The sequence below is a fragment of the Pseudorasbora parva genome, chromosome 22, assembly GCF_024679245.1.
Source record: "Pseudorasbora parva isolate DD20220531a chromosome 22, ASM2467924v1, whole genome shotgun sequence".
NCBI lineage: Eukaryota > Metazoa > Chordata > Actinopteri > Cypriniformes > Gobionidae > Pseudorasbora > Pseudorasbora parva.
In genome coordinates this window covers 25086251-25109098 of record NC_090193.1, presented here as the reverse complement: position 1 = coordinate 25109098, position 22848 = coordinate 25086251, and the positions used below count along the sequence as shown (strand labels likewise).

The 22848-nt window shown below is 45.3% G+C and overlaps 1 long non-coding RNA gene across 1 annotated transcript; it reads left to right on the top strand.

Moving 5' to 3' along the window:
* The first annotated feature begins 17967 nt into the window (after window positions 1-17967).
* On the top strand, window positions 17968-20599 carry LOC137058571 (uncharacterized). Its single transcript, XR_010900750.1, has 3 exons — window positions 17968-19036; window positions 19622-19779; window positions 19949-20599. It is a non-coding gene; the product is annotated as an uncharacterized lncRNA (long non-coding RNA).
* The last annotated feature ends 2249 nt before the right edge of the window (window positions 20600-22848 follow it).

Sequence of the window (22848 nt, the reverse complement as noted above, 5' to 3'; positions counted from 1 at the left end):
TCTTTTCAGACGGTTCTTTCTGTCTGGGATTGCGGTATATTTTCTGGTTTTCTCCGGTCAAATTTTAACTGGTTCAGTCAGCGAACAGGGGGAGTGGTTGAGAACGATGACGTTGATGTCATGCGATAGTTTGAGATGATATACTTTACGACCAAACGTTAGCGATTGGTTATTGCAGATCCAGAGTGGCTCTGGACAGATCCAATAGTTTTAAACTTCAACAGAGTACCCGCCTTCAAGGAAGTTAACGCTTGTCAGAGTGGCCAGACTCTCTGTACAAATGAAATGTATGATAGTCTGGAAGAACCAGGGTCTATTATTTGTGCATCTGATTGGAAATATTAGAAATATTTCCATCCAAATTTGTAAATTTAACATATGAGCCAAGTTGAACTATTGCATAAAACATTAGCATGCACTTTTACACAGTTTCCATCCAGTGAGCAAAAGAGAAAAAAACGATCACTTCCTGATAAACTAGCGCTAAAATGGAAGTTGCTGCACCTCCCCAAACGGACGAAGCATTTTTACTTGATGCGCTTGCTATTTTAAAAACTACAGGGGGCGACTCTGAGTAATTGTCTCCTAAATCATCAGGAATCAGCGGTGAGAAGAAGGTATGTGACATGATGACATGATTTCTGTACTCGTCACCAAAAACAAAATAAGAAAAGTTAAAGTGTAAAACCAAGTAAACCTTGAGATTATTACTTGTGACAGTAGAGCAAAACATATGGATATGAGAACATAGCTATTCAACTAAATTACCAATCTCTTATACAAATCTCTTAATTTTTACATATAATTTCACTAAACATTTAGTTTCATGAACATTTCATGAAAAACATGGAAATGTATTCATTAAAAGGGCTTATTTCTGCTATTGTAGGCTAAATGTAAACTAATTTAGACACTCAACACACACGACCGCCCACACCGCGATTACGTCAGTCGTGTAAATTAATAATTTAAAGAAATGTTTCCTTTCTCTAATTCCTGTTGATTTTCTCACCAGTGTGCAAACAATCAAGTCAGCAATCAAGTCTGACATATCCTTTTATTAAAAAAGCCCTTAAATGACACAAACAAGCTCGTTTTTTGTGAGTTACAGATTACGAAATAGCACAGTCTGGAGACCTGAATGTTTGTGTTCCCATTCAGTCGGTCACTCTCGACGCCACGTCGGAGTACCGACGAATAGGAATCTCGCTTGCGAGAGCCAATCTACTTCGAGTCTAACTAAACGAGCCAATGCACATTGGCATGCAATGATTGCACCAGGTGCTCATGCCACGCCACGCGGGTATAAATGAGACACAGGTGATTGCATCAAATTATCCTTTTGCTTCGGAGCCGAGTGGTATAGGGTTATGCCAGATATCACTCCTCACTTCGCAGTTCGACTGAGAAAGAGCCTGCCTTTTGGAAGAGATCTCTTCGGTCGGTGTTGGTGTGACAACACAGCAGCGGGTCGTGTGTTCTTCGGATCTTCTCTCTTCGTTGTCCATAAGAGCAACCACAAGGGCTGTTTTCACAGCTGGTACGGTGCGCTAGGTGGAGAGCGCTATTGGGGACGCTTAGGACGCTGTTGAAGGCGTCCTGTGAGAGAGAGCGCGCACGACAGGCTGCACTACATTCCTGTCTGTGTTGCCGCGGCCCCACCCCCTGCGTGTTTCAGCACCAAGGAGAGCATCATTCTAAAAGAGCAACACAGATAGAGCTTGCGTCTTTTTAAAGATGACATTCTATCTGTGTGTTTCTGGGTGCGGTGGTTTCATTTCACCGCGGGATGGTCATCAGTGCTGTATCTCGTGTTTGGTCTTGCAGCACGCTCAGGCAGCGCTGATGGATGACTCATGTTCTTACTGCGGGAACATGACCATCTCGGAGTTGCGGTCGCGGCTCCGTCTTGCAAAAGGCCGATTTGAGGGTGACGGCGAGCGCGCTTCCTCCAGGGAACCAACCCGCGGGGAATCCTCACTCCTCCCTCGCTCCGCAGCCAGTAGAGCTGCCGTTGGAACGAGGTGGGCCGTCCTCGAGATGCGCACCACCCGTATCCTTCGGGGCTCCCCGCGATGACGAAATGTCCATCGCTGCATCGGAGGGAGGTTCAGAGTTGTCTGGAGATGACGTGTCGGCGCAGGGGGCTCCTTCGGGAAGACCCGCTGTGCCCGATACCGATCCGGAGATGATGGCCATGCTTTCCCGGGCCGCCGAGAGGGTCGGGCTCGTGTGGAACCCTCCACCGTGTCCCGAGCCGTCGAGGTTGGACGATTGGTTTCTCGGGGTGGCCCGTGCTGGTTCTCAGCGCCCCACCCCGGTTCCTTTCTTCCCGGAGGTGCACGAGGAGCTCACTAGGTCATGGACGGCACCTTTTACTGCCCGAAACCGGCCCAGTGGGTCCTCCTCCCTCACCACCCTTGATTAACCCTTTGCGGACCTGCAAAGGGTTACACGCAGGTTCCTCCCGTGGAACGGGCCGTTGCTATGCAACTGTGCCCTAACTCCACATCAAGGGGGAACCCGTGTCTGCCATCCCGGGCCTGTAGGTACTCCTCCGATCTGATCGGGAAGGCCTACCAGGCTTGTGGAGAGGCAGGTTCCGCCCTACACGCTATGGCGTTGTTGCAGGTTCATCATGCCCAGGCACTGAAGGACCTGCACGAGGGTGGTCACGATCCCGCGGTTCTACAAGAGCTGAGGGCGGCGACGGACCTCGCGCTTCGTGCGACGAAGGTTACGGCGCGTGCCGTGGGACGTGCAATGTCCACTATGGTGGTCCAGGAGCGCCATCTCTGGCTGTGTCTGGCGGACATGAGGGATACAGACAAGATCAGGTTCCTTAATGCCCCCGTGTCCCAGACTGGCCTCTTCGGCGACGCGGTGCAGAACTTCGCCCAGCAGTTCTCGGCCGCACAGAAGCAGACTGAGGCCATCAGTCACATCATGCAGCGGCGGTCAGCTGCTGCCTCCACCCCGCCGCCGGCAGCGCCTCAGCCAGCTCGTCGCCGAGGGCGGCCGTCTGCGTCTGCCTCCGCTCCCGCGTCGCAGCAGCAGCCTCCACCCAAGCGGCGTCGTGGAGCCGGGCGCAAGCCGGCTGTCCCGCCCGTCCAGGCAGCCACGAAGAGGGGCAAAGGCAAGGGGAAGCGGTCCTGAGACGGGCGACCCGGAGATGAGGAGGACTGCTCTCCAGGAGACGGTGACCGCACCGCTCCATCCCCCGGAGGAGGGCCGGGTGGAGAATCTTGTGTTCCGTTTTGTTTCTGTTCCGCCGCTGGGCTCAGCCCCAGCGGTACCCTAAATTTTCAATAAAAGAGCAGTTTCCTTCATCTCCGGGTCCCCAGGGGGCTCGGAGAGTTGTGGTCGGTCAAACGCCGGACCACACTCATCCTCCTCCTGTGTCGCCAGTGGGCAGCAGCAGACGACGCACGGACACCCCACAACCTCCGTGCGGACCCTCTGCCCAGCCGTGGAATCAGGTAGGTGTCGCACGGCACACTCACACCTCTCTGCGGGCCACCTCCACGAGACAGCCGCCCCAGACCGGTGCCTGTATTCCACCTCGCTGCCCCTCGGTGGGTACGCCGGTGGTCCCGATGATCCCGCTTGTTCGGTCTCTGCGAGCCTGGTTAGAGCTTCCCAGTCCGTCTCGCTGGCTCATTCGGACCATCAGGCTCGCCTATGCGATTCAGTTCGCCCGGCGTCCCCCCAGGTTCATGGGCGTCCGCTTCACTTCAGTGAAAGCTTCAGACGTCCGTGTCCTGCGTGCGGAAATCGCAGTCCTACTGGTGAAGGACGCGATAGAGCCGGTCCATCCAGCCGATATGAGGACAGGCTTCTACAGCCCGTACTTCATTGTACCCAAGAAAACCGGTGGGTTACGGCCAATCTTGGACCTGCGAGTACTGAATCGGAGCCTTCACAAGCTACCGTTCAAGATGCTCACGCAGAAACGCATTTTCGAGTGCATCCGTCCCCAAGATTGGTTTGCAGCGATCGACCTGAAGGACGCGTACTTTCATGTCTCGATTCTCCCCCGACACAGGCCGTTCCTGCGCTTTGCGTTCGAGGGGCGAGCATATCAGTACAAAATCCTACCCTTCGGGCTGGCCCTGTCCCCCCGTGTCTTAACGAAGGTCACGGAGGGGGCCCTTGTGCCCATGAGAGAACAGGGCGTTCGCATCCTAAACTATCTCGACGACTGGCTCATCCTTGCACAGTCCCGGGAGCAGTTGTGCGAACACAGGGACTTGGTGCTCAGACACCTCAGCCAGTTGGGTCTTCAGGCCAACTGGGAAAAGAGCAAACTCGCCCCCGTGCAGAGGATCTCTTTTCTCGGTATGGAGTTGGATTCGGTCAAGCGGACTGCGCGTCTCACGAAGGATAGTGGATGCCATCACCTTGGCTTATCAGGCACAAGGCGTGCCCTGCCCGCTCAGGCTGCGAGCACACTCTACTAGAAGTGTTGCATCCTCCTGGGCGCTGGCACGTGGCGCCTCGCTGTCAGACATCTGTAGAGCTGCGGGCTGGGCGACACCTCACACGTTCGCTAGGTTTTATAGCCTACGTGTAGAGCCGGTCTCCTCCTGTGTTCTCACCTCAAACGGGTAGAAGCACTGAGAGGCCCGGCTCTTGTCGGCTTGCTGCGCCTCGGCGCTTAATTCTCCAGAAGCAAACTCTGTGAGTCCTCCACCGCCCTCGGTGCCGGGCGTGGCCGAGCGTCCGGCATCAGGCCCCTTACCGCTGAATCCTGGAGAACCGGTAATTGGCTGGGGCCATGTGAGTGACCCTACGGGGATCCCACACTTCTTCCACGGTTGCTCCTCTCGGAAGCCCATGTCTCTCCCTTGGGAGAGCCCTCCATTTTAGGGATGGAGCCCCCCTCACGGCGGCGGGCTACGGCTCAGCTCGGTCCCCACATAACTCTCGTGGTATGATGTGGTTCCGCAGCGGCCCCCCATTGGGCACGCTTTCCCAGTGTTATCCAATAGTCACTGAGCGGGTCATGCGGAACAGCAGTGATGGACTTCTCGGTGTGAGCCCCGTCTCATCAGGTAAGAGAGCTCAGGAGGCTCACACAGGGCACTGGAAGGGGGCAGAGTCCATGGCGCTTTGGTAGGGATTCCTATTCGTCGGTACTCCGACGTGGCGTCGAGAGTGACCGACTGAATGGGAACGTCTCGGTTACGTATGTAACCCTCGTTCCCTGAAAGAGGGAACGGAGACGCCACGTCCCGTCGCCATGTCCTCTGTCCCTTCCAGTCTACCTACTCGGCTCCTCAGCAAAAAATATAATTTGATGCAATCACCTGTGTCTCATTTATACCCGCGTGGCGTGGCATGAGCACCTGGTGCAATCATTGCATGCCAATGTGCATTGGCTCGTTTAGTTAGACTCGAAGTAGATTGGCTCTCGCAAGCGAGATTCCTATTCGTCGGTACTCCGACGTGGCGTCTCCGTTCCCTCCTTCAGGGAACGAGGGTTACATACGTAACCGAGACGTTCTGCAAGAATGGCTCCAAATCTATAACCATAATTCAACTTACAGAGTAGAAATTTAAAAGATCTGCCTTTTAGTGTCAATTCAATCTTACCCCATGTTACCCAAGCATGTATTACACACACATAGTCCTGGATGAATGTCTAGACATTATCCTAGAATGAACGTTTGAAAAAGCAATAAACAGAAAAAAAAAATTATAACAAAGTGTTTCATCCTCTTTTATTCCAATCGATGGAGACCTTTTCATTCTGTTTCCCTTTCCTCATCTCCTGGCAAAGGGACAATTAGCATTTAGATAGGAAGTACTTTCATGTAGCCCAGACACTGCATGGCTGGCCCTTTCTGGAAAACTCTTCATACCCTGGAGACACAGAAGCAGTGGCAGCAGCCTAAAGCAGCATTGCCACTCCTGAAGGATGGCACCTGGACACGATTCTCTAGGGGCTGTCTGTCATATCTCTTAAATGGGCTCCATGGCCCCCAGCTGTATATATACAGTACGTGTGTGTGTTTGTTAGCATGACTTGAGCAGAGACAGACTGAGTTGATCAGAGGTCCTGCTGGGCTCTGCCTGTCAGCAACAGTCAGTAAACACTTTCCCAGAGCGGTTAGACACATACACCAAAAAATATGGTTCATTAGTCAGATTTATCTGAGAGAGGCTGAATATAAATGTAATGTGAGGGGCACTTTGTTGAAAATGTGTAGGTGGCCCAATCAAGTCATTTTGCCACGCGGAATTCTAAAACTCATCTCAGATGTAAATACCCTCCACTTCTGACATGTGTACAAAGTTTCATGAGTTTTCAAGCCGGTTTAGGGCCTCAAAAATGTGATTCATTTCGGAGATGAAACATCAGACTTTGTCAAGCAAAAACTCATAATTTGATATCACCAAGGCCTTAAAGGGGTCATATAATGCTACATGCACTTTTACAAGTTCATTATACAGCAATGTGTGTTGGTAGTGACTGTACACAACCATCCTATAATGATAAAAATCCATTAAGTGTTTTTTTTAAAGTCAACAAAAAGAGCCAAAACGCACTAGACGTGGCCAGTAATGGTCAGATTACAGCGGGAGTAAGAGGAAGTGTTTTTCTGTGCTGATGAGTCAAAATATTGAGTCTAATCTGTAAGCGTGTTCTGTTCGTTTATTGTTATTTTATTTTATTTTATTTTATTGCAACACATGTAGATAGAGGACGGCTTCGGATTCATATGAATACATAGATAATTAAATCATTAATTTATTTACAACATTGAGTTTTTCATTAAAGAAACACTGTTGCTCGAAGAAGCACACATGCTCTGGTGTGGCTTTGTTTGGAACTAACGTACTTTCGTTGACAATATTTAAGTTACTTATACAATAGTTTTACTGTTTTGATTCCTACACGAGTCTCACACAGACTCGATGTGAGAGCATCGAGTAACGCGACCTTGTTTACGCTATTAAATAATCTGTTAACATTTATTGTAATACAATTAATAATTCGTAGCTATTGACGCGCTTTGATCACGTTTAAACATATATCCCGGGAAAGCGTCCTATGTCATATAAATTATTATTTTTTTGTTTCTTTTTAATTGCGATTTTGACACTGTCCCAGATTGCCAATAGCGTATTGTTAAAATGGGACAGGGTATTGTCCCATTTTTCAAGTTATTCTAATGGGAAAATTTACTTCCCTTTTTATATGTCGACTTGGATGTTTAAGTTGTTTCAACTTAAATTATGTAAAACTGACTTTAAAAAAATGAGTTACATCTTGTTTAACTAATAAAAAAAAGTTTAACATTTCTTAACTTATTTTGATGAGTTAAAACAATGTAAAAACATACGTTGTCATAACTTATTGAACATTTAATTTTTTACAGTGTAGGCCAACACTTGAATAACAACTGAATGTGTTTCAAGTGTCCCAGTTTGCAAATAAAAGTATCCCAGTTAGCACCTAGAGAAATGTGGTTTGGGGTCAATGTGTTTTCATCCATCCTGTGTTTAATGTTTCTTTCTTTTTTTATTCGGTAGGCCTATAGAGCTCTTAAGATATTTAGAATATCATATGAGGGGCAAAGACATATGGATGACAATATTTTTTTTTGCACAAGGTAAATTATCAGAAAATGTAGGCTATAGCCTTGAAAGAGCACAACTGTTTACTGAATTCCCCTCTCAGAGTTAAACTTGAGATATTTAGCTTCAGAATAAGACATAAGTATGTCTGACGTGAATCCACCAGTGGTCACAAGTTGGCTTTTGTAAATCTTGCTCTTGAATTGTACACCGCGCTCTATTTCTTTAACACAACATCTCAGTGTGGGCAAGCGTGCCAACGAAGAGCTGTTTATCCCTGCCACCCGGGAACAACGGCGAAACGAAAAACATAAAGCTCGGAGCAGTTTCAGCATCTTTATCTTTAGAAAGTGTCAGGCCAGACTGCCAGCAAATCCCTGGACTGGGAATTGAGGATGCGAGCTTTGGCAGTCGTAATGCCATCTGCCTGCGGGGCATATTGTGACGGCTCGCCGGGGCGCTGCCAGGGGGGCGCACGTGATGTGACGCGGAGTCAGCACACACCTGCGTTAAAACAGCTGGCTGGTACATGGCCTACGGGAAAAATAAAATGCTTCAAAGTGTGTTAGCACAACAGACCCACATGGTAGGCTACTCTTACCTATAAGATTTTTCAAGCAGGCTGCTGTTAACTCATTGATGGAGTGCAAGATTACTTTAAAAAAAAAAAAAAAAAACTTAGCTAATTTAATCAGATTAACCAAATAAGAAACCACAGTAATATTTAAAAAATAAACTTGCTCATCGACATGGCTGCAAATACACTTTCATGCATGGCGTCCACTATAGAGTGGACAGATATTTGGAAGCCACATTAAACCATTAAAGTTTTAGTACCATGTCCCAAACACTAAGTGACGAACCCTTAAATTGTTGTCTACGATTCCATTTCATTATCTTTGTATATCTTTGTTGTTTTGAGATATTGCATCATACATTCAAAATGGCGAAGGAAAGAGGAGAAGCACCAATAGGCCCTGTGTTAAATCCTTTCATTCTCAAATAACCAGACAGGAACAATATATATATAAATAACAATATATAAAAAAATATAATATACAATATATAAAAAATATAAAAATAACAATATTTTTCTTGTACACCTTTTTCTGTGACAGAAAATACATTTGTCCACTGCAGTGAACTAGCAAATAGGGTGCCTATATTTTGTATATTTTACTTGAATAGTTTTATTTAGTTTTATTACAGCAATATTAAGAAGACTTCATGTTTTATTATTTACAGTGCCTTGCGAAAGTATTCGGCCCCCTTGAACTTTGCGACCTTTTGCCAGATTTCAGGCTTCAAACATAAAGATATAAAACTGTAATTTTTTGTGAAGAATCGACAACAAGTGGGACACAATCATGAAGTGGAACGAAATGTATTGGATATTTCAAACTTTTTTAACAAATCAAAAACTGAAAAATTGGGCGTGCAAAATGATTCGGCCCCTTTACTTTCAGTGCAGCAAACTCTCTCCAGAAGTTCAGTGAGGATCTCTGAATGATCCAATGTTGACCTTAATGACTAATAATGATAAATAGAATCCACCTGTGTGTAACCAAGTCTCCGTATAAATGCACATGCACTGTGATAGTCTCAGAGGTCTGTTTAAAGCGCTGAGAGCATCATGAAGAACAAGGAACACACCAGGCAGGTCCGAGATACCGTTGTGGAGAAGTTTAAAGCCGGATTTGGATACAAAAAGATTTCCCAAGCTTTAAACATCCCAAAGAGCACTGTGCAAGCGATAATATTGAAATGGAAGGAGTATCAGACCACTGCAAATCTACCAAGACCTGCCCGTCCCTCTAAACTTTCAGCTCATACAAGGAGAAGACTGATCAGAGATGCAGCCAAGAGGCCCATGATCACTCTGGATGAACTGCAGAGATCTACAGCTGAGGTGGGAGACTCTGTCCATAGGACGACAATCATTCGTATACTGCACAAATCTGTGTGGCAAGAAGAAAGCCATTTCTTAAAGATATCCATAAAAAGTGTCGTTTAAAGTTTGCCACAAGCCACCTGGGAGACACACCAAATGTGTGGAAGAAGGTGCTCTGGTCAGATGAAACCAAAATTGAACTTTTTGGCAACAATGCAAAACGTTATGTTTGGCGTAAAAGCAACACAGCTCATCACCCTGAACACACCATCCCCACTGTCAAACATGGTGGTGGCAGCATCATGGTTTGGGCCTGCTTTTCTTCAGCAGGGACAGGGAAGATGGTTAAAATTGATGGGAAGATGGATGGAGCCAAATACAGGACCATTCTGGAAGAAAACCTGATGGAGTCTGCAAAAGACCTGAGACTGGGACGGAGATTTGTAACATATCCAGGTGTTAGAATGGCCAAGTCAAAGTCCAGACCTGAATCCAATCGAGAATCTGTGGAAAGAACTGAAAACTGCTGTTCACAAACGCTCTCCAGCCAACCTCACTGAGCTCGAGCTGTTCTGCAAGGAGGAATGGGCAAAAATTTCAGTCTCTCGATGTGCAAAACTGATAGAGACATACCCCAAGCGACTTACAGCGCAGCAAATAGTGGCGCTAAAGTATTAACTTAAGGGGGCCGAATCATTTTGAATGCCCAACTTTTCAGTTTTTGATTTGTTAAAAAAGTTTGAAATATCCAATAAATTTCGTTCCACTTCATGATTGTGTCCCACTTGTTGTTGATTCTTCACAAAAAATTACAGTTTTATATCTTTATGTTTGAAGCCTGAAACGTGGCAAAAGTTCGCAAAGTTCAAGGGGGCGAATACTTTCGCAAGGCACTGTATTTCAATGCTTACAGTCTATATTTAATTATTCGGTCATGTAATATACTTATATATTTCATAATTATTTTATTAATAATTGGTGGAAGAAGGTAAATCAAATGATACTAAGCATGGTTTGGTTTTTATTGTTTTAATTAAAAGTTGGATAAACTGTTTAAATAAAATGAGTTCCCATTCAGTCAGTCACGTTTGACATTACATCAGGTTATGACGTTTCGAGACCTAGGATAATGTTCTTCAAATGTCCTCTCTGTTGTTATTATTTAATGTTTTTATGTGTATTCATACCATTTGCTCTTAGTAAATGTTTTAAAAACGTCTCAGGTTACGTATGTAACCCTAGTTCCCTGAGGGAACGAGACGCTGCGTCGAAACGCTGTGAGAACGCCTCTGCGTTAATGCGTCGTGAAGCGCCTGTAGAACCATTCCATCGGAAAAAAGATCGATCGTCGGCGTGATGACGTCATCGACCGGAAGCTATAAAGCGTCCGTGAAAACAAACAGGAACTAACTTCTGATAAAGCCTGAAGTAAGTGATCACGGACACGCCGGGAGTATGGCAGAGCGACGCAGCGTCTCGTTCCCTCAGGGAACTAGGGTTACATACGTAACCTGAGACGTTCCCTTTCGGGGAACTCGAGCTGCGTCGAAACGCTGTGAGAACGCTTATACCCACATCGCCATAGGACCAAGTGTCTCGTATGTGTGAAGCCGAAGCGCACACGGTTACGAGAGAACCTGTGCCCCAACTGTAGATGCCAGGTCTAATTCATAGAACCTGACAAAGGTTAACGGAGACGACCATCCGGCCGCGTTGCAGATATCGTGGAGGGAAGCCCCCGACAAGAGTGCTTTTGAAGCAGCCATACCCCTGGTTGAGTGCGCCCGGACAGCCAGTGGAGACGGCTGCCCGGCCGCTTCATAAGCAAGTGAGATGGCCTCGACCACCCACTTGCTCATCCTCTGCTTGGATACTGGAGCCCCCTTCTTAGGGGGTCCGAAACAGACAAATAATTGCTCAGATTTTCTCCACAGGGCAGCTCTGTGGACATATGTATCCAGTGCCCTCACAGGACACAGCAGATTTAACCTTTCCTGGTCTGACGTCTTAAACGGAGGAGGACAAAAGGCTTGTAGAGTGATGGGGCCCCGTGGGCTCGTAGGAACCTTGGGGACATAACCCGGCCTGGGATGCAGAAATGCTTTCACCATCCCTGGCGCAAACTCTAAACATGAGGGCCCTACCGACAGGGACTGAATATCTCCTATTCTTTTAAGAGACGAAATGGCCAACAGTAAGATGGTTTTTAGAGTGAGGAACTTATCCGAAACCTCCTCCAGAGGTTCGAACGGTGGTCCGGACAAGCCCCTCAGAACAATGGCCAAGTCCCATGCTGGGACCCTCGAGTGCATAGCCGGCCTCAACCTTAAAGTGCCACGAAGGAAGCGTGTAATTAGAGGGTGTCTTCCCAAAGACAGTCCACCGAAAGGGACGTGGAAGGCACCCAAGGCCGCCACGTACACCTTTATTGTGGAGGGGGTCAACCCTGCCGAGAACCTTGCCTGCAGGAACTCCAGCACTGTACCAACCGGGCAGTTAACTGGGTCCCACTGGCGTTCTCTGCACCATGCTGAGAAAAGTCTCCATTTCAAAGCGTACAGCTTCCTTGTGGACGGAGCTCTGGAGTGTAGGATGGTCTCTACGACCTCGGACGAGAGACCTTCCTCTATGAGCCTAGCCCCCTCAGAGGCCAGGCCCACAGTTTCCACATCTCCGGGCGTGGGTGCAGGAATCTCCCGCCCGCCTGAGAGAGTAGATCCCTCCTGGTTGGAATCTCCATCGGAGAGCCTTCCAGGAGAGATATCAGGTCCGAAAACCATACTCGGGTCGGCCAGTTCGGAGCCACTAGAAGTACCTGGGCCCCGTCCCGGCGTACCCTCTCCAGAACTCCTGGAAGCAAGACAATCGGGGGGAAGGCGTACAGAGGCAGCCTCGGCCACTCCTGTACCATGGCATCCAGCCCCAGCGGGGCCGGATGGGTCAGAGAAAACCACTGCGGGCAGTGGGAATTCTCCGCCGAAGCAAATAGGTCTATTTCTGCTTTCCCATAAACCTTCCAAAGGAGCTCCACCACCTCTGGGTGGAGTCTCCATTCCCCGGGCCTCGGCCCCTGTCTCAACAGGCTTCCTGATTCAGGGCCCCCGGGATATATACTGCCCTGATTGACAGCAATTTCCCTTGGGCCCACATGAGGATCCGATGTGCCAATTTGTCCAATGGACGAGACCTCAGACCCCCCTGGTGATTTATATAGGCGACCACGGACGTGTTGTCTGTCCTGACTAGTACGTGGTGGCCCCTGAGGTCGGGCAGGAACTGTTTCAATGCAAGAAACACTGCGAGCATCTCTAGCCGATTTATGTGCCAGTGCCGCTGATGTTCCTGCCATAGACCCTGGGACGAGCGACCACTCATGGTCGCCCCCCAGCCCGTGAGAGAGGCATCTGTCGTTAGCGTTACGCGACGAACATGAGCCCCCAACACGGGACCCTGAGATAAAAACCCCGGGTTTTTCCACATGACCAGAGCACGTAGGCATCGCCGCGTGACTTTGATCGTGCGGAGCGGATTTCCCCTCGGGGAGAACCCTTTTGTTTTGAGCCACCACTGCAGTGGCCTCATGTACAGTAGGCCAAAAGGTATCACGTTGGACGCTGCTGCCATGAGACCTAACAGTTTCTGGAACTGTTTCACAGTGACGGCTCGGCCTAGCTTCTGCTCTTTGACGGCTGCCAGGATCGATGCTATGCGTGTTGGCGATAATTGCGGCCGCATAATTACCGAGTCCCAGTTCACAACTAGAAAAGTGGTTCTCTGAGCCGGAGAAAGCACACTCTTCTTGGAGTTCAGCCTCAACCCCAGCTTCGACATATGGGCGAGAACAGCATCTCGATGCTGAACCGCCATCTGCTCTGTATTCGCTAGAATCAGCCAGTCGTCGATATAGTTCAGAATGCGGATGCCCTGCAGACGCAGCGGCGCCAGAGCTGCATCCACACACTTGGTGAACGTGCGGGGTGACAGTGCTAGACCGAAGGGAAGTACACGATATTGGTATGCCTCTCCCCCGAAGGCAAACCTCAGGAACTTCCTGTGATGTGGAAGGATGGAGACATGAAAATACGCATCTTTGAGGTCTATGGTGACAAACCAATCCTCCGACTTGATCTGCGACACAATCTGTCTGAGTGTAAGCATCTTGAATTTGAGCTTGGCCACCGAGCGATTCAATAGCCGCAGATCTAATATCGGGCGTAAGCCCCCATCCTTCTTCGGCACGATGAAGTAACGGCTGTAAAAGCCAGACTCCCTGCTGGGAGGGGTAACCCTCTCTATAGCCCCTTTTTGCAGGAGTGTCTCTACTTCCTGTGCCATTACCAGAGCCTGCTCCGGGCCCACCTCTGTAGGTAGGACACCGCAGAAAGGAGGTGGCCGACTTCTGAATTGAATGGCGTACCCCTTTTCTATTATCTGCAGGACCCAATGAGATATATTTGATAGACGTTTCCACTCGTCTAGAAAATCTACTAAGGGAACCAGCCTCTCGAGGCTGGCCTCTGGTGTATTTTGAGCAACAAGCACAGTGCCCTGAAGCGGCGGACCGGCAGGGAACAACTGACTTGACTGCTCGGGGGCCCCCCGAAGGGGGTGCGGACCACCCTCGGGTGGCCCGCGGAGACCGACTGCGCCCCGGCATTGCGGCGGGGTTGGCAGAGCGGGCCCCCGAGGGTGCCGTAGGGAAACGGGTACCGTTGGCAGGGGTAAACACCGTTTCCCTACGGGGGGAACCACCCTCAGCGTCCTGACGCTTCTGGCGTCAGGAACGCTTCGACGAGGCCTTCTTGGCGATCAGGACTGTCCGCAGATCAGCCCTGCCCCTCGAAGGCCTCGTCTGAGAGCGCCGCCCCTCGTCCCCGCGCTGAGGGGGAGCTCGGGCAGCGACGCTCTGCTTTTGCTGAGCCCGATGTGAGGAGCTCGTACTCGGTTTGGGCTGCTTGGTGGTATCAGCAGCAGCCCCAGGGACCTGGACCCGGAGAGGGAGGAACTGCTTGAGCGCCGCAGCTTGCTTTTTCGACTCCTGGAACCTCTCGGTGACAGTGTGGACTGCGTCACCGAAGAGGCCTCCAGGAGAAAGCGGCGCATCAAGCAGGAAAGCTTTCTCCCTCTCCTTGATGTCTGTGGGGTTCAACCAAAGGTGTCTCTCCGTGGCCACCAATGCTGCCATGGAGCGGCCAACACATCTGGCCGTCTCCTTGGTGGCCCGGAGAGCTAAATCAGCTGAAATTCTTAATTCAGTGACAATATCTCCCCCCACAACATCACTACCATCCAGATCCCTCAGCAGGTCAGCCTGATATGCCTGCACGATAGCCATCGTGTGCAGGCATGCAGCCGCCTGACCCGCTGCCGAGTACGCTTTACCCACCAGCGCCGACGTTGTTTTTAAAGGTCTGGTGGGTAAAGTCGGGGCCTTAAGGGACGACGCCGAGGAAGGCGAGAGATGGCTCGCAAGCGTCTCTTCCACCTTTGGCATCGCCCCATAACCATACTGTTTCAGCCCGCTGATGTTGCTGTAGACCGAGGTCTGCGGGCTGAAAACACGATATGATGCCGGTCTCCTCCATGATCTTGCCACCTCGGTGTGCAAGTCATAGAAGAACGGCAGGCCCCGCCGCTGAGGCTCTGAAGCACGAGATGGCAGGAATCGTTCGTCTAGCTTGCTATGACGCTTTCTTCCTGCCTCAGATCTTTCAGTGGGCCAGTCGATGTTTAATCTGGCCACTGCTCGCGTCAGAACCTCAACTAGCTCCTCACTAGCCGGGGACTGAAGTGGCGAGTCTTCAGTCTCGATGCTTTCAACGTCCACCTCCTCAGAGCTGGACAGATGAAGCACCGGCGACTCTCTCGGGGGGAAAGAAACCTCCATGCGTGCTTCCATGCCCCGCGAAGAGCCGCTGGATGGAGCAGGTGAGGGCAGAGATAAGGCAGCGCCCGTCTCTAACCCCTCTGCAACATCCAATTGTGATCCCCACGACTGCAGCCTTCGCTCCGCCTCGGCGGCAGCGGGACCAGAGCCGCGGGGAACACGAGCCGAGGCACCCTCCTCAAAGAGTGCCCGGCGGGAGCGCAGCGTTCTCAATGGCAATCGCTCACAATGCTCGCAAGCAGCCCCCTCAAGGGCTGCCTGGGCATGCTGCGCTCCCAAGCAGGCTACACAAAGAGAGTGTGTATCCCCGCTCGTGATGTAGCGTGGGCAGGGATGAACACACCTCTTAAAACTGCTTTCACTCGCCATATTTACTCTATCTATTTTATTTTCTCTTTGTTTGTTAATATATACTGAAATATTTAACAAAAGGGTGGAAAATCTCTGATATAGACAGACAAAAACACCAAATAGACAGACAGGTTCACACAGATCGCTTGCTGAAGGCTCAGAAGCTAGTTCCTGTTTGTTTTCACGGACGCTTTATAGCTTCCGGTCGATGACGTCATCACGCCGACGATCGATCTTTTTTCCGATGGAATGGTTCTACAGGCGCTTCACGACGCATTAACGCAGAGGCGTTCTCACAGCGTTTCGACGCAGCTCGAGTTCCCCGAAAGGGAACATGTTTTTTCCCCCAGACCAAACAATGAGTTGCAATGGTGTCCACTGCAACTCCTTCAAAATAAAATATATTTTTCAATAATTCATACATGAAAAGGTCTTTAATAATATTTTGGGTAACACTTTATTTTGAGTCAATTTTAGACATTCTACTAACTGTAAGTAACTTGACAAATACGAGTCAGTATACTGTCTGCTTAAGAAGAACAACGTTAACCCTAACAGTCTACTAATACTCTGAGAATTAATTGACATGTGGTGCAAATGAATGAGAACTTGACATGTTTTGAGTACCACAATATTAAAACGGAAAAAAACAGGCATGTCACAAGTGCACAATATATATAAAAATATATAAATGCAGAAAAAAACAATACAATTCCATTATATAAATAATTATAAATATATTCATGAATATATTCGCATCATTGCATTCAAGCCTGTTAAACTCCAATAACCCAAGGCTTGACTTTCTTCATTTAAACACTAGTCCCAGGAAACACAATGGGCTATAATCAAAATCTTTTGTAGAGAAATGTGTGTTCATACTGAGCTCCAGATAGATTACAAAATTAGCCATGCAAACAGAATTAATCTTTGTCATTTGAAGCAGCATGTGCAGATGGTTGCATATGTAATTCGAGTCTGATTAATTCTTCAGTCCTGATGTGCGTATTGAAAATGTAATAAAATTCTGACATGAAAAGAAGGACAGTTCACTGATGGCCACAGGTGGAGTGGACCCACAACAGATGAGCCACCCGGAACCCGAACAGACCACACCCCTCGGCTCTTATCACAGTGGATGAATGAATCCCATGGGACACGACCCATTAAACCCCATTATCTAGATAGAGAGAATATGAGAGAGCAGGACCATTGATCCGTCAGAGGAGGGGGGTGGAGAGATGGCTATCATCTCTTGTCTGCTGGCTGATCTTCCTGGGGAGGCTGACATTTTTGGAGATGCTCAGAAGCCTGGAGGTGACACCTCTTTGTCATAAGACAGCTGCTTTGTGTCCATCTGACGTCGGTCTTGGCCCAAACCTTAGCTCATCGACCATTTCCAGATGAACATCGACCTTAACCGGTCCGGACGCCCTTTTCCTGATCTATAGAGAAGACTTTTAATTGTAGACTGAGATGAAGTTCCTTTCAGCATGATGCCTCGCAAGAAGCTCTGCAGATGAAAGTGATGCGCAAGCTCTATGAACTGCGTATCCGGAGGAGAGACGTGGCTCAGATGCAGAGATAAAAGAACCCCTGTGCGTGACGATTAGTGAGATTGACAGAACTGCAGAATGCACTTGCTTTCCATGCATGCACTCTACTTGAATTTTTTGTCTTGACAGCTATATGTTAGAAAGAGGAAAGATGGGGAACGAGTTTCCCAATTTCATATCAGGCTACTGATCTTTGGTGCATGTTTGGGGTCAGTAAGATTGATTAAAGATTGAAGATTGAAGATTTCATTTTTTTTGGAAGAAATAAATACATATATTCAGCGAGGATACATTAAATTGATCAAAAGTGTAAATACATTTATAATGTTATTTATGATTAAACAAACAAACAAAAAAAACTTTCAATTCATCAAATAATCCTGAAAAAAGCAGAACTTTTTTCAACATTGATGATAATGTATCTCAAACACTAAAATTCTGCTTTGTCATAAAATGAATACATTATATTTTAAAATGCATTAAATTATAATATTTCAAAATATTACTTTATTTACTGTTAATTAACCCTCATGGTGCTGTTCTGTCATTTTTGACCAAAGGATTTTTCATTTTGTTGTTTTCGAATTTTTTAATTCATCGGAATGGTACGAAACAAAGGTTTTGCCACTTGCTATGTGAACACACACACACACTGTAAGCAATTGCTGTAAATTTACAGCCAATTTTCAACACTAAAATGCTGTTTTCTTGTTAAACAGTTTAATACTGTAGTTAGCAATGCATTGTGGGCTGCTTAATTTGGAGGAACAGGAAAGAGGCCCTAAACAGTATGCTAATGTTTTAAATTACAGTACACGACAGTATTTTTTTGGAAACTGAGTGTTGACTGTGGAGTTTGGAGTACGTTCAGAAGTTTGATACAACAAATCGAGGCTACTGCTTTTGGACAATTTTCTTTAATAAAACCTAGAAATAATTTGCCATTAACTCCTGGGGAGACTTCAGGAAACGTTATTTGGATAGGAGATTTTCCAGAAGAGGACACACAGTTTAGAGAACGTGCTGCATATCATCGAGTGTTCTTCATCAACCTCTATCGGGTCTTGCATCTACAAAATAAACGGTAATTGAAATCTTTTTCATTTCGCAAATAATTTTTGATATCAAACTGATGCTCAGGAGCTTATCTTGCTTGGTATTTGAACATTTCATTTAACAGTGAGGCTCAGATTTGAATAGCCAAAACAATATTACTTTTGGGTGTTTTTTTGTTTAAATTTGGTAACATTTGCAGTAGAACTCCCCCAACACCTGTAAAAAATTAAATTGCTACCCATAATTTTTTGATTGCCAAATCTATTTAGCAGTTTAACTGTAGGTACTTAGCCTACCTCATTCGCCTGTAGGTTGCTCTCAACTAATGTTTACTAATTATTGACCTTTTATAATTTTTCTTCTTAAAAATCTTACCATGGTAAGAATAATGTATTTGTTCCCTACAGGTGTCTGCTACTTCAGCTGACATTGAGACAATTTAGTCTTCCTGCAAGTCCTAGTCTGATACTGCCTAGTATATTTCATTTAGATTCATTGATAGACACATTGTATATCATTTACACAAGGTAATATGTATGCTTTGACTTGAAGTTTCAGGTGCAACTGGGCAAGTCCGGTCATCTTTGAGGACCGTGTAATCTCTTAGGGCATCACACCAACATTTGCAATGGGGCTTGCTGCTGTATTTGCAACTACATTCAACCTTCAGTTTCAAGATGAGGGACCCTGCACTCTGGAATTCATTTAGAGGTAAAAATTCTTCATTACTTGTCATCAATATGGATATATACAATTAAATTAATTTGTTTGTATTTTTTTCCGCATAAAATGGTATTAGTACTGTACATTTCAAGCCCGACACATGGTATTTTGCTTGACTATACAGGCTTTATATACTAAATTGTAATAATTAAAAATATATATGTATGTATATAATTTTTTTAACTAAATATCCAAATAAATGTAATTACTAAACTAAATTAACTATTATAAACTAAATTACTGATCTGCCCACATTGTCGCTATATGATATTTGAAATGAGCTGATGACATCACTTTTTTTCTCCAGAGTGGCTGTACAGCCAAATCAAGTTCTGTTGCATTATTTTCATGTTTAACACTGTGTAACTGCTTTGAAAAAATCTGCATTGGAAAAAGTGCTATAGAAATAAAGTTGACTTGACTTTAATATAATCATTCACATTGTCACTTTTATATGTCATTCAAGTCCACTCTATTTGTGCAATGAAGAAAGACAAAAAACAAAACAATTTATTGCATTTAACTGAAAGCATGTTGTTGCAACACTCTGATCTTAGACTATTTTGATTTCAGGTGCTTTGTTGGTATAAATCCAGAGAAAGGGACGAAGGCCAAAAGGGGCAAGGTTGTCTCCAAGAAGAACGGTATGATCGTCCAGAAGAAGTCTTTTGAGACGTCGCCATGCTACTGAAGAATCTCCTTGACTTTCAATGGAACTTTGATATAAATCGGTGAGCTCTTTAATCTCGCTCTCTTTGTTTTGACAGTCTGGCATTACCAAATTAAACCACAAGAGAACTGGTATTATTAACTTTTGTAAGCATTAGCTTGGAGTGTATACTGTACGTTCGTGATTTTACAGTTTATTTATTATTATGATTGTTTGTTGTTGTTTGACAGTGACAACACTGGAATAATACTGCAGAGAGGAACAGCGGCTACCAGAGTGATGGACATCTCTCCTGGATCCATATAAACTAAGATGTAAATACACAAGCTACCTCAAATGACTATTTTAAGCAGTAAAAATACAAGCCTACCTCACAGGACAATTTAAAGAGTAACCTGAAATGAAATAAACCCTAAAATGTTTTAATTGATGCATATTATTGATGCCTACTGTCAAAATGTTGTACTGTACTTTGTAGGTCTTCAAACTTATGTGTTAAATTAAACTAGGTTTTATTTAACTAGGTTTTTTCCTTCATGTTTGGTAAGGGTTAGGGGCAGTCTCTGAGCAATTTAAGAATTTAAAGGGTTAGTTCACACAAAAATGAAAATTAGCCCATGATTTCCTACCCTCAAGTCATCCTATGTGTATATGACATTATTCTTTCAGACGAATACAGTCAGAGTTATATTAATAAATGTCCTAGCTCTTCCAAGCTTTATAACGGCAGTGATTGTTGTTCTGTTTTTTTAAGTCCATAAAAGTGCACATACATCATATAACTGCTCCACACGGCTCTGGCGGGTTAAAAAGGGCCTTCTTAAGTGAATTATTGCGTTTGTGTCAGAAAAATGTCCATATTTAAAATTGTATAAAGTAAATTATCCAGCTTCAGGCTAATCACCGTTCTTATTCAGCTTATGAAAAAAGTGTAGCGCCTCTCGCAGTTCAAAACGCTTGCGCTTCGTCTGACATTGCACACCAGTTACGCACGTCAGACGTAGTGTAAGCATTTTGAAATAAAAAGAAGAATCTAAAAGAAGAATGTCATACTGACTTGAAGGTTAGTAAATCATGGGCTGGGTGAACTAACTCTTCAAGTTTATTGCCATAGTCTAAAACAGATACTACTAGGCTCTTTTTGCTACTAGAAATCTCGTAGAAATGCCCAACAGGATTTTGTTTTATTTTATTTTTTTCCATTTTTTGTATTCATGCTAAAATTGACATTGCTCTTTGGAATAGTATTTGATTTTGAAGTTATTGCTTATTTTCCATAATATTCACAATAATGCATATCTTAAGCAATTGCCTATAGCCCTGAGAATACTGAAGTTAATTGCAATTAATATTGATTGCAATGAAGACTGATATTTTAGGAAACTGCTAAATTTATTGTGTTTCTAATACAGTAAAAAATAAAAAACTTATTTAAAAAATGCAACATATTTCTGTGATTATTTGAAAATTATAATATATTTATATATTGAAAATATACTGTTTAGGTTGTTACTTTAATTCTCACAGTTTACTGTATTAGACTGTGAAATCATTTAACAGTGTGACTACAGACATATACAGCATTTCTGGTTTACAGACTACTACTGTAAAGTCATTTTACATATGAATACCGTAAAAATAACGGTATACTGCTGGCGTCTCTGCTGCCAGCTCTTTACTGTAAATTATAAAAATACAGAAATATACCGTTTTTCTAGTTTACAGACTACTACCGTAAAATCATTTTACATATGAATACCGTAAAAATAACGGTATACTGCTGGCGTCTCTGCTGCCAGCTCTTTACTGTAAATTATAAAAATACAGAAATATACCGTTTTTCTAGTTTACAGACTACTACCGTAAAATCATTTTACATCTGAATACCGTAAAAATAACGGTATACTGCTGGCGTCTCTGCTGCCAGCTCTTTACTGTTATTTTACAGGGAAATTTTTTACAGTGCACACACACACACACACGTTTGTTTTTGTGACATATGGGGACATTCCATAGGCGTAATGGTTTTTATACTATACATACCGTCTTTTCTTTCCCTTTACACTGCCCCTACCCATAAACCTACCCATCACAGGAAACATTCTGCATTTTTACTTTCTAACAAAAAAAAAAATCCTGGATGATTTATAAGCATTTTGAAAAGTAAGGACATGGCCAATGTCCTCATATTTCACCCTCTCCTTGTAATACCTGTGTCATACCCATGTCATTATACACATTTGTGTCCTCATATGTCACAAAAACATGCCCCCCCCCACAAACACACACACACACACACACAAACCATGGACATTAGTTAAATAGTCCTGCAGAAAAGTCACACTTGCATTGTTCGCGGCCAAAACTGAGAGCATTGGATATAAATGAGAACAATTTTATCTAGTGGAAAGAGCCCAAACTAAATCTTACTGAAAGCTCCTTTTTTAGATATCAACCGATTTTCTCAAAGTTTTAGAATAAAGCATGCTTTGGAAAATTGGTAATGCGTGCAGCACCAGAGAGTTAAATAAATGCAGACTATTATGTCTATATTTAAATTGAACATATATTCAACCCACCAGGTGACTCAGATTTTTCATGAAATTATGAACTTGCCTTTGTGTTTTATACTTTCGGATACTTTCTGATAAAGCAGAATTTTAACATTTCATGCCCACAGTAAATGATTGGACTATTACCCAATTTGTATTGCCTATTTCATTACAGTCTATAAAATAATTTACACAGATAATAATCAAAAGAATTTAATGTGCAGTTTTAAAGTGAAACAGGAAGAAATAAATGACGGCGGCACACATCAGAAAAACCAATTATCTGCTGACTTAAAAAACACCAGATGACAGCAGAAGTAATGCAATGCGTATTTGAAAGATTAATATCTCTGACTTTGAGGACCCTAAATGAATTATTAATAGCATATGTATTTATTTTAGACCCCCTTGCCTTCAGTGTGGTGATTAGTTACTCTTCATTTCTTCATGGTCTGTGGCGGAGGTACCCATGGCACCACACTGTCACGAATGGGCTGAGTGAAGGGGGGAGGGACTCTGTCTCTGTGACATGTGAGCTAATTGACTTCCAGTGGCATCCACCCATTGTGCCAGCTGGG